The sequence below is a fragment of the Equus caballus genome, chromosome 5, assembly GCF_041296265.1.
Source record: "Equus caballus isolate H_3958 breed thoroughbred chromosome 5, TB-T2T, whole genome shotgun sequence".
Lineage (NCBI taxonomy): Eukaryota > Metazoa > Chordata > Mammalia > Perissodactyla > Equidae > Equus > Equus caballus.
Window position 1 is genome coordinate 20,690,442 of NC_091688.1, and position 13,267 is coordinate 20,703,708.

The 13,267-nt window shown below is 37.1% G+C and overlaps 1 protein-coding gene across 9 annotated transcripts in view; it reads left to right on the forward strand.

Annotated features, from left to right (window-relative positions):
• PLA2G4A (phospholipase A2 group IVA) overlaps positions 1-13,267 on the forward strand; it is a 149,829-nt gene that overhangs the window by 46,713 nt on the left and 89,849 nt on the right.

Consider the following 13,267-nt stretch of genomic DNA (forward strand, 5'->3'; position numbering starts at 1 on the left):
TTCCAACAAGCTGCCGCTGTGAGGTACTGTGTCTATAGAATTTTTTAAAATGCAGTTTCTTTAGTTCTTACGCCTTTGAGTGTGTTTATTATCTGTGGAAATAGTGATAGAAGCTGGTGTAGGACAGCTGGAACTGACGTGAATCACAGTCTAAGGATAATGTTGAATTGACTTGTCGGCAGTGTCCTTCAATATGCTTTACAAAGCAGTTTTCCTGATTAATCTTACCACCCAAATGGCTGGGAGTCATGGCAGTGGGAATACAAAGAAAGATGGATAGGTATTATGATAAATTTGGTAAAGTTTTACATTATTGCTAAAATATGCAAATGAGCAATTTACCCCTCAGAACAGGTTTTGGAGAAAGAATGGAGATTGAAGTTTATCAGTCTGGGAAACAGGGAAGGCTTCCCCACTGAAATGGCATTGAGACTGGTCCTGGAAGAAAGAGAATCTTGGTGTTGAGAGCAGGGACAAGTGTCAGACAGAGAAAACAGCATGTTCAAAAGCAAGAGGAGAGCAGAGTGCTTGTGAGGAATTGGAACAGGTCCAGTGTTGTTAGAGAATAGACAGCGACAGTGAAGGAAGATTAGCACTAAGATGACAAAGACTAAGACTGAGTATCAGAAATGCAGTGGGACCAATTTGATGGCATTTGAGTCACAAATCACATGATTGGGCCTTCATTTTGAAAAATGTTCTGGCCATAGAAAATTAAATATATTGGAGGTGAATGTGGGATATACTTTTTAAGACTAGGAGGGACTTGAGCTTGTTGAAATTGTGATGAAAATGGGCCAACAGAGAGAATTTAAATACTGCAAAAAGAAGAATGTGAGTTCTGTGCTCAAGACTTCAGTGAATGAAGAAAAGTGTCCAGGAAGTTGGTAAAAGTCAGAAGTAAGGAGAGGAACAGGAGGCAGAATCTAATGGCAAGAGTTTGGGATGAGCAGTGGTTTTCATGAGAGGTGAGAGGAACATGGACAACTTCTTCAATTCTAGTCTGGACTAGGGGTTTACATTCTAAATTTTATCTTCTACTTCAGTCTAAACCATTGAATCACTCCTTTGCCAATGTTTTTCTTAAGTCATTCTTATTTCACTTTTTATAATTCTTTGCATTTTTGTCATGTAAGTGAGAGTTCACTGGAAGAAAGTCTCTGTGAAAGAGAAGCCACGTCAGAAGCTGTATATTTAAAAACTGGTATCCCCCGGGACCTTGAGAAAAGGCACAAACCTGACAACTCAAGAGGTCGTACTGTTAGTTGGAAAAGCCATTCTAAATTCAACTAAAGGCTATGTCAGTAACCTGCCAGGCATGCAAGTTACTGACCTAATTTGACTTTTAAAAATAGAGTTATCTCTTATACAAATCAGCAACAACCCTTTTGTATGAGGCTGTTGTGTGGAGAAAATGAGTGTTATTGTGCTTAAAATGAGTCCAACAGCAGTTCAAACTCTTACTCTGTGAGTGTCCTTCAACTGGTGTGGATCTGATTTCTTAGCTACTTTCCCCACAGGCCCCAGGCACTTTGGCTGTGGTTATTTATTATAATTAGGACAGGGAAGAGAGTGATGCTACAAGTGTCATGTTAAACCTATTTGAGTTGACCTTGATAATAATACTTAAAAATGAACATAAGATATTAATTCATCTCATGAAACAGGGAACAGGTACGTTTTGGGTCCCCATAGTGTACACAATACAAGTTACACCCTTGATTTCTAGAAGCTTCCATTTTAAAGTGAAGGACCCATGGAAGGAATAGCCACTGGAGGTTAATCACTATAGGAGAAAGGACAGTCTTATGACATTCTGTTAAAATTTTTACTCAATGTTTGTAATTTGATTTTATTTTGTTTGAGTTATCGCACAATCATTTTAGGGGGGAGGGAATTGTTGTCAAGCCTTTATATCACCTTAATGAGTTTTCAGGAAATCAGGAAGAGATAAGAAGAAAGAGCAAGAGAGAGTCTTAGGGAAATGAATTCATTCTTAAGGTTGGTATGAAAATGTGAAAGGGCAACATACAGTACCAAACATCTCTTTTATTTGCTGAGAAAGATTGGCTCTGAACTAACATCCGTTGCCAATTCTCCTCTTTTTGCTTAAGGAAGATTATCACTGAGCTAACATCTGTGCCAATCTTCCTCTATTTTGTATGTGGGATGCTGCCACAGTGCCCGGGATCGGAGCTCGCGAACCTCAGGCTGCTGAAGCAGAGCGCGTGAACTTAACCACTAAGCCACCAGGCTGGTCCCACCTTATGTTTGAGAAGTTGTAGGAGGGTCTAGTGAAAAAGAGTATAGGCATTAGCTGTCACTTTTCTAAGAGGGGTTTTGATGATGTTGCTTGGTGAGCTTGATCTATACAAATTACCAAGTAAGCTGACTTTGGGATGTTTGTATTTAGAAGTTTTTTAAGGATAGACAACGATAGAACTATAAAAAATGTCCTAAGATCTGTGAAGACCAGGATAACAGAAGCCTACACCCTCTCCCGTTGTTGATAGTGTCTGCATTTATTTAAAAAGGCAAATTTCCATAAAGTTTTACATGTTGGGAAAGAAGAATGACAGATCACTCTTGGGTTTTTCAGCTTTGCCTGTGCATGTGGGAGCTTTCTCAAGGATGTCATGCAAATCGAACAGTTGATTCCTGGTAAAATACCTAAATCTGCTCTTTTTTTTTTTTGAGATAATACTAAAATTATAGCTATTTTTTACTTTGTCCCGTGAAAAATGATCCTTTTCTAACTAGCTTCATTTAGAAATGCCATACTGCATTACTAAAATATCATAATAAAATCAGCAGCACCCCAGGAAGTATCTTTTGAGGGGTCAGAGCTGATGTTTTAATCACAACATCTCACTCATTTCCTTGTTTGCATCTAAGAGCACTGGGCAAGCCAAGAGCGGGACAGCTTCTTCGCAGACATATAGTTGCTAATCTCAGTGTGCTTGAACGTATCATTTATCCCCAGTGCCAACTCTCCCCTGCATTCTTATGCTCACATCATGTGAAGAGGTAGTTTAAAGTTCACATTTGCACTTGACTCACCATTGTCTTATTTTTAAACTAAGCAATTTGCATTAACTTGGCAATATGAACATAATTCTCACTTTTAAAGCTACAAGAAGTTGTAGAAAGTATAACATGTAACCAAGAGCATGTCAACATCATGCCAGGTGCTAAGTGTTGGGTGGATGTTTATTAAACTCTATCTTCTGTCCTGTTCCTTTCCTCTGTGAACAGAAGATAATATATTTGCAGAACGACCACAAGTGACTAAAATTTCAGATGGTGATATAATTTTCTTTGTGCATATATGAAACAAAACACACATCCCTGACCACAAACCTCATTTTATAACCAAATGAAATAGCTGGCACAAATGTGGTAGCTACCTCACTGAATTTCTGCTCCTTTCGAAAAGTGTTGGGGAAAACATAGATCATGTGTGATAATGGAGGCTAGTCACAGAATTCAGAACTAGACAGAGTCATGTTTCATTCCCCAGGATGAAGTCAGATAATGAGTACCATAGTGTTTTTGAAATGATAAATACTGTACTAATGTTAGATATTTTTAATATCCTAATTATGTACATGTACTGAGAATTCTTGTCTGGTCTCATTGGCCTCTGAACTCTTTCTCTTTACAGAATTAGCATCATAAACATTAGAGCTTCTATGGATGGTTGTAGGATTGCAGATGGCTCTACTTCCATACGTATTCAGGAGAAAACAGAGCTTAATGCCAACATTTAAGCTTTAAGAAAAAATAAATATACTTGGGAGAATTATAAACTCATTGCAGTCAAACCAATTTTTAGAAGATCGTATTGCTTAATATCTTAAGGTACTCTTTTAGGGTTTTCTTAATAATGTCAAGCTTTTATTTTTTGTGATGTCTGTGTCTGTGGGTAAACGATGTTTTATTTTAGATAAACTCATAGTAAGATTTGGATCCAGTTCCTAATTTTTAAATGGCTGTGCCATTTGAAGGTCTGAGGCTGAGCTAATCTCATCAAACAGTGCTTCTCAAACTTTATTGTCCACCCGAATCATCGGAGGATCTTGTTCAAAACGCAGATTCTATTTGAGTAGGTCTGGGGAGGAGATTCTGCATTTCTAACATACAAGTAATGCAGCCATTGCTGAGCCATGGACCCCATTTTGGGAGGGAGGGTCCAGGCAATTTCCTCTATTTTATGTGTGCTTGCCCTGAGTCCGCTGAGCTTTTGTGCAGAGAAGACTTTAAATATTCTGAAATGGAAGAAAAGTTCTAAGGTTTTCATGTTTTGCTGATTTAACTTTTCTTTAATGAAATAACCATGAACACCTTAATATTTTTTATTTTTTAAATCCTTATAAAGGATTAATTACATGACTCAATATATTATCGTTGAGAAGAATGATAGAAATAAACACAAATGCCTTAAAGCTGTACCACAATTACATTCTGAAGTTCTTTTTATATGGTAATCATGATCATACCGGATTGCAAGCAATGACAAATGTAGGGCATATGTCTTCATGGTCTCAAAGGTCACAGTGCATACTTAAAGTTAAATGCTCAAATGTTTGGAATGTACTGTATATGCACACACATTCCCAAATATCGTCTTTCCCTCATGTTCAGAAAGATACCCTCCATAGATATTTTAGTATGGTTTAACACTCCCTCAACTTACAATTTGTGTTTTTGTGATATTTGGGACATATCCAAGAACCCAGGCAGGGTAACTTGAGGTACTCTGCTTTTCACCACTGCAACATTGTGAAATATTATTTTCCTCTCCTCTGCAAAGAGCTTTGGTTGAGATGTGGCATACCTGGGTTGTAATGTAAGCATGTAGACAGCATGAAGTTTAAATAAATGCTTATTATTATTGAAAACATGGCTGTTCTCCAAAAAAGAAGTTTAAGTTGTTATCTTTCATATATTATCAGAGAACATAAGTTATGTACAAAAATGAGGTGATTCAAACAGAATGGAAGGCTTAAAATGTTCTAGACCATCTGACTTCTTCTAGGGGATTCATGAAGAACATTGGGTTTGTACCACCCTGTGGTCTTGAGGAAAGAAGAAACACTTGTACCTTCAGTGGAGATGGGCAGTCTAGGATAGATCAGTAATAGGATGACGTGGGACTTGTGACATAAGGGATGCAGATGGAGCATCTGTAAGATTATTTGAAATAACATGAAAGTTCCTTTACAAATGGATTTTTACTACATATTCATATGTAAACTAGCTGTCAAGTACTAAATATTTGCAAATATTCAATTCTTTTTGAGTCACCCTGTGTTGCTTTTTGTGTCTTTGCAGTCCTATAATTACTGTAAGAGTTAACACATCACAGTGTAGTGAAATGGATATTCTCCACATTACCCAGGTCCATGAAATCTCCCCTTACGGTGATTTTTCTAAATTGCATTAATTTTGACTCTGAGCCCCCACTCACTAAAATAGATAGGTGTGTGTGGGTGATCTCCTCCTCTGCAAGATCCCATGGTACTTAGACACTTAGCGTTGCCTGTAAATTAGGAGTAGGGCCTGCCGTAAGCCTCGATGGTTGCCGGCATTGGCGTCGAACCTTCTGCTAAATGTTGTTCTCATGGATCCTAGCCTTCCACTTTTTGCAGGCACTCAAATGCCTCTCCGAGTGGTCTTCCCAGCAATCACATGCCACACCAGAGAGACCTTACTGCTGTACTTAGAGTCCAGACTCCATGGCCATCTTGTAGTCACTATACCATGCACAGTGCACAAGGAGCATGGCTTCCCAACACTTATAGAAACTTAGGAAAATCCAAACCTATGTAAGTTTTAGGAAAGGTAGCCCTCTTTCCTCCAGTCTTGTTGCTCCAAAGCAGCAGCCTCAATCCCCTCATTTATAGGACTGCTCAGAGGATTAAACCTATTTAAAGGACGTGACTCTCATCACAAGATGTTAATAATTCCCTAGGAAAGGATCTTAGAACTCAGCCTTCCTAAATGTCGGGGTGAGAGGCAGAGTGTTGGGTCTTATGTAGAGAAACATCATCTATTTAATCTTTCGAGAATCTCTGTCAGCAGCAAGAGCAATGTAGAAATTACTGTGAAAATATAGTATCCTCTCTAGTAGCCATTCTTGAATTCAACAGTGATTAGGATCTCCAGAAAGGGGGGAGAACAGATTGGGAAAGAGCATGGTCTCCAGAGGGAAAGCGCTGATCACTAGTCCTGTATCCTTGGGCAAGTTTCCTCTTTCTGTCTTCTTTTTCTCATCTCAGAGATTTTGTGAAAATTTATTGAGTTGACATATGTGAAGCGCTTATGTGTGTGATGCATAGTGAGTGCTCAATAAGTATTAACTATTATTGTTAAAATTATTTCAGATATCAATATAAGAAGACATTTATTATTAAATATAATCTTTATATGAGCCAAGGAATATTCTTTTTGAGTAGTCTGTGCACTGGGATAATTTTCAGTTTTTCAGCTTGGAGGCCAGAAATTTCCATCCTGAGTTTCTGTGTTGAGCAAATTATTGGATGTTTCTTTTTTCAACTTGAGAGAAATAAATGGTAGAGTGGCACTTCCGTTGTCTTATCTGGTGCTCTTGGTCACAGTTCACTTCTGTGCTTCCCTGACAGCTGTCCACACTTCCGTTTGACACTGTCACATGGGAGTCTAATCATGTACTTGTAAGACTTTGTAGAAAGTAGTTGCTTAGCCTTGAGTCTGACAGAGTAATAAGATCTCAGAGAGTTTTGGATGAATGAATAGAATACGTAAATATGTGTAATTATACCTTTCTTCTTGGATGTTGCTTCCTTTTTTACCTCACTAGGGAGAGACTTTTAAAATAACTTTATATTCTACTTTTTGTAGATTATAAATACCTCTGCTATTTCAATCCATAGCTATTTAGAATTTTCCTGGGTTTCAATGTACAGGAACTTTATAACACCTTTGGATTAGTCTAATTAATCTTTTCTTGCATTAGTTATGAAGTTTCAAATATTTTTTTTTATAAATGGCACTGCTGTTTGCTTATAGCCACTTGCTACCCTTAAGTATATCTTTTCTGAATCACACATTTCCCTAGCATCAGCCTTTAAGTTATAATTGAACATGAGTTTTGGCTTATTAATATTTTTGGGATGTTTTTGAGTATCTACCTAAGATTTTTAAAATTCTAAGTATAATGGAATAATTTCTCAATAGCTTTTCTTGTAAGATAATTTCAAGATGAGTAAAGTGTTCCAGACACATCTCTGTCTCTCATCTCTTATCATGTATTTTCTATGTACTAGGAAAATAAAATGTGCTAGGAAGGCACCACTGTTCCTCGTTAATTTAGAATGTCATGTGGTTTATTAAGTTGTCAAATGATTTTATGAGTACAGCTAGCCCTTTTCCTCTCTATTTAGATTTTGTTAGATCTTTCTTTTTGGTTTATATGTATATATTTGTGTGTTTTATATCTGATGAATACATGAGTAATATGGTCCTATAATATTCTGATAATATCAGTTGATTCTTGTGTGGATTTTCACCACATTTATTTAATAAGTCAACAGAGCTGTATTCCAGTAGTATATTTGGCAGCAATGCTTTTGTGAGACAATAAAAGCAGGTTCCTATCCAAATGAAGAGCACATTACCATTACTAATAGGGACACAATACATAGGTTCTCTTTTTCATTTCAAGACCTCTCAGTGATGGATCCTACTCATTTAATTCTTTATTATACATGTATTATACTGGAGCTTCTTCATCTTAAAATGCCTTTTATATTTTTTACATATATACCTTAACATGCTAAGGTTCTACCAAGTGAAGGAAAAACCTTAATTTTAAAAAATTTTTTAGAACTGGGTGATACTCAGCCTTCTTTTCAGATGCTAAGTAAATTCTCTTTGCCAAAACTCATATACCACTTCTATATTGAAAAGATGTGATTAATATCTAACAGAATTAAATTAAAAAGCAGGTTAAATGTTTCTTAAGTTTCCAAAGAAAAGTATGCTCTTGCAGTTTTTACATTAAACAGACTACCTCTGCCACTTTAAAAGTTTAAGCATTTATGTGAAAACCTTTATCATATATGTTATTTTAGTATATTTTAGTATTTTAAAATTTTTTTTAAAAATGAAAATTAAGTGGCATAGAAATGACTAGTTATACTTAGCTGAGGTGCAGTCTGAGGGTTTTTGTAAATTTTACTGACTCCTTAGAAGCACTTTTCTGTTCTCACTCCTCACTCGATGTATCAATATATTTTGAATGAAATACTTTAGATAAAATTGTAGACAAAATTATTTTAAGTTGATGTACCTGGGTAATCCAAATCTCCAGATGCAAAATAAAATAACAGTTTTGAAATTTTAGCTTTAAAGAAATGTTAAAGAAATATAACCCAGTGCTTATTCTGGCAAGTCTCCCTTATTAACGTCCTCATCAGTAAATGCCAAGCATCTGCTGTGTACTTAGTGCTCATTCAGTGCCTTGAACAAGCACAAAAGAAACAAACATAATACTTATGGTAGATCAGTTTACTGAGTGCCTATTTCATACTGAAGAGGCAGCATGGCTTAGTGGTTAGAGCAAGGCACTGGAACTGCCTTGCTTGGGTTCAAATCTCACTTCCACTATTTATTAACCAAGTGACTTTGAGCAAGTTACTTAACTTTCGTAGGTCTCAATTTCCTCAGCTGTTTAATGGGAATAATAATTCTACCTTCCTTACAGGTCTTTTGTGAGGATTAAATGAGGTTATGAAATGCTTAGAAAGGTGCTTGATGCGTAGTGTACACAGACCAAGTGTTTGTTAAATAAATAAACAAAAATGCTAAACAGAGTTCTTAAGACTTTACATTATACTACATTTATTCGTTTCAGTAACACTATGAGATACGTGCAGTTTTTATTTTACTTTTACGTATGTAAAAATTTATTTAAAGACATTAAGTAAACAGTCCAAAATCACATAGCTGTTTTGTTTGGGGGCTGGAACTCAAAACTGTCTCACTCCAAAGTCTATTGTGCAGCAGCTTTGCCTTTGAGCTATTTAAGATCTAGCTGGGAAGATGAAATGGGTCTAAATAACTCCGAAATTGTGTATGTGGATTATGCCATGTTACTGATTTTGCAAAGTGTTGGCAGCAAGTTTCTGAGAAGGCTTTACAGCCTGAATGGAGATTGAGGTGGGTTTCATAACTTAAGTGGAGTTTTAATATGTAGAATGGATGTTTTTTCATGAATGGATGTTTTCTCATGAATATCAACATTTTTTATGTCATTTTTACTATATGCCGGATGGCAGCCCGCTTTATTAACGTACTAAGTCAATTGTGAGTAGGTGCTGTTGGTCTTTCTTCCTGACGTCCGTTTGGCCGATGGCACACTCTGATAGTTTCATGTCTCTTTACAAAAGGAAACACGTGACCTGAGATGCGCTATTATAGATCTGAGGCTGTGAGAAAAAGGAAAATGAACAGTACAGGGAGTGCAAACTGGAGACTCTCCCGACAAAGGGATTCCAAAATAGTCTTAATAAAACTGCTTTGTAATTTCAAATGAGGAAAAGCTATTCCATGATTATTTGAGTTCCTAGAAAATGCTGCCTTTGTTGTAAGGGCTTTGCTCTTCTCACTCCAATGTATACAGAATCACGGCCAAAGTTTTGTTTTGCTAAACCACGCTGAATCCTTCACTCACTTCCACCTTCTGCCTCGCCAGCATCCATAGCCATAAAAATTCCAATTTTGAGCTCATTCTGGAGGGAGCGGGGGCTGCTACCTGAAAACAAGTCCCTTGGCACTCTACCCTTTTCTTTGGAGTTATTAAGGGACACAAGCTTGGATTCAAAGATTTACTTATTCATTTTTGCATTTAGTACTTGAAAATAAAAGTTAAATACAAATGCACTTGGAAGAAAGGACTGACGTTGACATATTAAAATGCAAATTAATGGGGTGGGATGAAGCACCAGAAAGGTTGAGACATATTACCCAAGAGTAAAAAGAAGTTAGACAGGCGAGATTGTTTTGTCTATGATAAAGGTCACCTCTTCTGCAGAACTGCTCAGAGCCAGTCCATCATCCACTCCTTCAGTAATGTTTATTATGTTTCTACAATGTTTCAGTCTTTGTGCTAGACTCTTGGACACAGTAGCGAAAGGAAGGATGTGGTTTCTGCCATCATGGAGTTTACATTTTAATAGAGACAAAAGCAGGTAAGAGTTATTAGTCTTGGTATATTTGAAAGAGCAGGGAATTTGGCTTCAGAGACGAGGTTAAAATCCTGTCTCTAGGTGACCTTGCTCAACTTACTAAATGCCTCTGAGTCTCAGTTTCCTCACCTATGTGATGGGAAAAATAATACCTAAGTTAGCAAGTTGAAGCTTTAAGTGGAATTATTTTTATTTCATGAAGATGTATACAGATGAGGCCTTCGGGAGCATGGGTTGCAGTGGCCAATTTTATTGGATAGGAAAACAGAACAAGTAGTTGACTAGGGATGTATGAACTAGATAACGGAAGCCTCGAGAGAACATCTCATTCCACTCCTCCTTTAAGTGTACAGCCTTTTGACCCTTATCTTGGATAGTCTTAGGACAAGGACAACGACTTGAATAATGTTTAGTTATCAGCTAAAATGTCAAAAGAAAACATAGTGATAGGCACAAGTGAAAGAGAAGGAATGTTCTCTTAGACAGAACAAATGCTTCTGGCGTCAATATGACTGTGTGGAACGTTTGAAATGTGTGGATTCCAGAGATGCTTCATGGCCTAAATGTTGACTTGTGAGAGTGATGTTCCGGTGTGTTAAGGAGGAGGGTCACTGACTGGAGGGAAACCTGGGGTCCTATGATGAGGACGCTTGTAGGCCTTTCTCACCAAGTTTAGGCCTGCCTTCATAGGCAGTGAAGGTCAAAAGTGTATTTCACAAAGACAATTGTGGCATTATGGAGAGTGGCTTAAATGTGGGGAAACAAGCAGCTGTGAGGTCATGTTCATAGTCCTGGTGAGAGGTGACACTTAGTTGAACTGGGGCAGTGATATTTTGAGAGGAACTGAGGAGCCAGATGTGAGAGGCACATCTGGTGAAACAAGTGAAACTTGGAGGCAGATTGGATATAGGAGCTGTGAGGAAAAGAGAACAACTTTCACGTTTCTACCTCTGACAGCTAGAAATGATAGCGCCATTAAATAAAATAGGGAAGTCAGGAAAAAGGACATGTTTTTACTTTTAGTTATTTGGTCTGTTTGGCTTTGTTTCTCTTTTGTCTTGCATTTAGGGAAAGAAAGATGGAAAGAAAATAAATTTGCTTTTTTTTACATATTGAGGTTGAGGTATTTGCAAGGTGTCTGAGGTATTTCAAGGTATTCAAGAGCAATTTGAAGACCTCAGAGTAGAGGTGGGTCTCACAGATGTAGATTAGGGAGACGATGATATTTACATGTAAGCCAGAGCCAAGGGAGGGTTAAAGGAAATCCAGAATTGATTCAGAATGGTTAAAAAAAAGCAACCCTTTCAAAATGTGTTACTCAGCAGTTGATTACGTATGAAAATGTAATCAAGAATCTCATTTTTGTCACGTTTGCATCACTTCCTCCTTGCAAGCTTGAGGAAATGAAGGAATGCATGATGGCTGCTCTTTAAACCTGAAGATGATGGGCTCTCAGGGGTCTGAGATTAAATAAGCTACAGGGTTGATGTGTGCTGTGTGACCTGAGGGATGCATATTGAGTGTTCTTATAGTAACTAGATAAAATAACGGTGATAATTCCTTTCAAACTGGTTTTGGCTACATGAGCATTAATTTTTTAAAGGGCTCACTTCCTTTTGAAGGATTCCAATAGAGATTCGTTAAGAGATATGCAGAGAAAGTCCACAATTTAGTGGTGAGTTGAGGGTAGAGAAGTTAGGGAAAGGTACAATGAGAAAACATTTAGAGAGGCAGGTAGGGAATCACAAAATGCCATAATGATATCTTGAGCACAAAAGAAGGAGATAATTGCACAGAGTGTTGCATATATGCCAAATAAAGTGAAAACTGAGAAAAAGCTCATTGAATTTTACATTGAAGTTATGATAGGGGCATGGTGATTGCCAGGAGCTGGGGGTGGGCAGAGGTCAATGGGGAAGATGAGGAGATGTTGGTCAAAAGGTACAAACTTCCAGTTATAAGGTGGATGAGTACTGAGGATGTAATGTACAGCATGGTGACTATAGTTAACAGTACTGTATTACATACTTGAAAGTTGCTAAGACAGTAGATCTTAAGTGTTCTTACCACAACAAAGAAATGGTAATTATGTGAGGTGATGGAGGTGTTAACTAACCCTGCTGTGGTAATTATTTGGCAATATACAAGTGTATCAAATTATGTTGTGCACCTTAAACTTACACAATATTGTAAGTCAATTATATCTTAATAAAGCTGCAAAAAAGTTTCGTTAGAGAGATTGGACTGATTATGGTAATAGAGGAAGGCAGAAAACAGTAGGTTGGAAAGTTATGGGATGATGGGATTAAGAAGCAGTAAGTATAGACTACACTTATTTTTCCAAAAGCTTTGATGGAGCAGAGGAAAGATCTTGAGAAATTGGCAGAATTGATGGCGTTTTGTTTATTTTTTAGGATGATCAATATTTGTTTATGTTTATAGGTTTAGAGGAAGTAGCCAGAACAAAGCAAATAATTTCAGATTCAATTTTGGATTGGGGATAAATGGAGGTGGAATGCTATGGAATTGAGAAAAGAATATATGGATACTTTTTCTTCTAAGACATGAGGGAAGAACTTAAGTATGAATAAATACATTTTTAAATTTTAAATCTATTTTTAAAGTTGTGAGGTATAGGGAAATGAAAGAGTACATCTAATCTTCTCTTTTTGGTTTCCCAGTGAAGTGTGAGCCTGAGTTGTGTCTTCAGATAAGGAGGAGAAAATATTTGAACAGCTATACAAAGAATGGGAATAAAAAAGAATAGAGATTAGTATATGTTTGGTTAAGTTATAACTAAATGGTCATTGGACTATGCTGAAGTAGCTAATAGCAGAGCATTCATTTCTCCTAAGAGCAATTTAGAAAACACAGGTTAAATTAATTTCTAAAAATGTCTGAAGCATTGGAAAGCTGCTGAGTCAGCTGAGATTTGAGTGACCAAGATCTCAGAGAGAACAGAAGTCAGAAAAGGAGGCCCCGTATTCTTCAAGCCATCTCCCCTCTCAATCCACTGCTGAATCCAGGTAGGTGTGAGG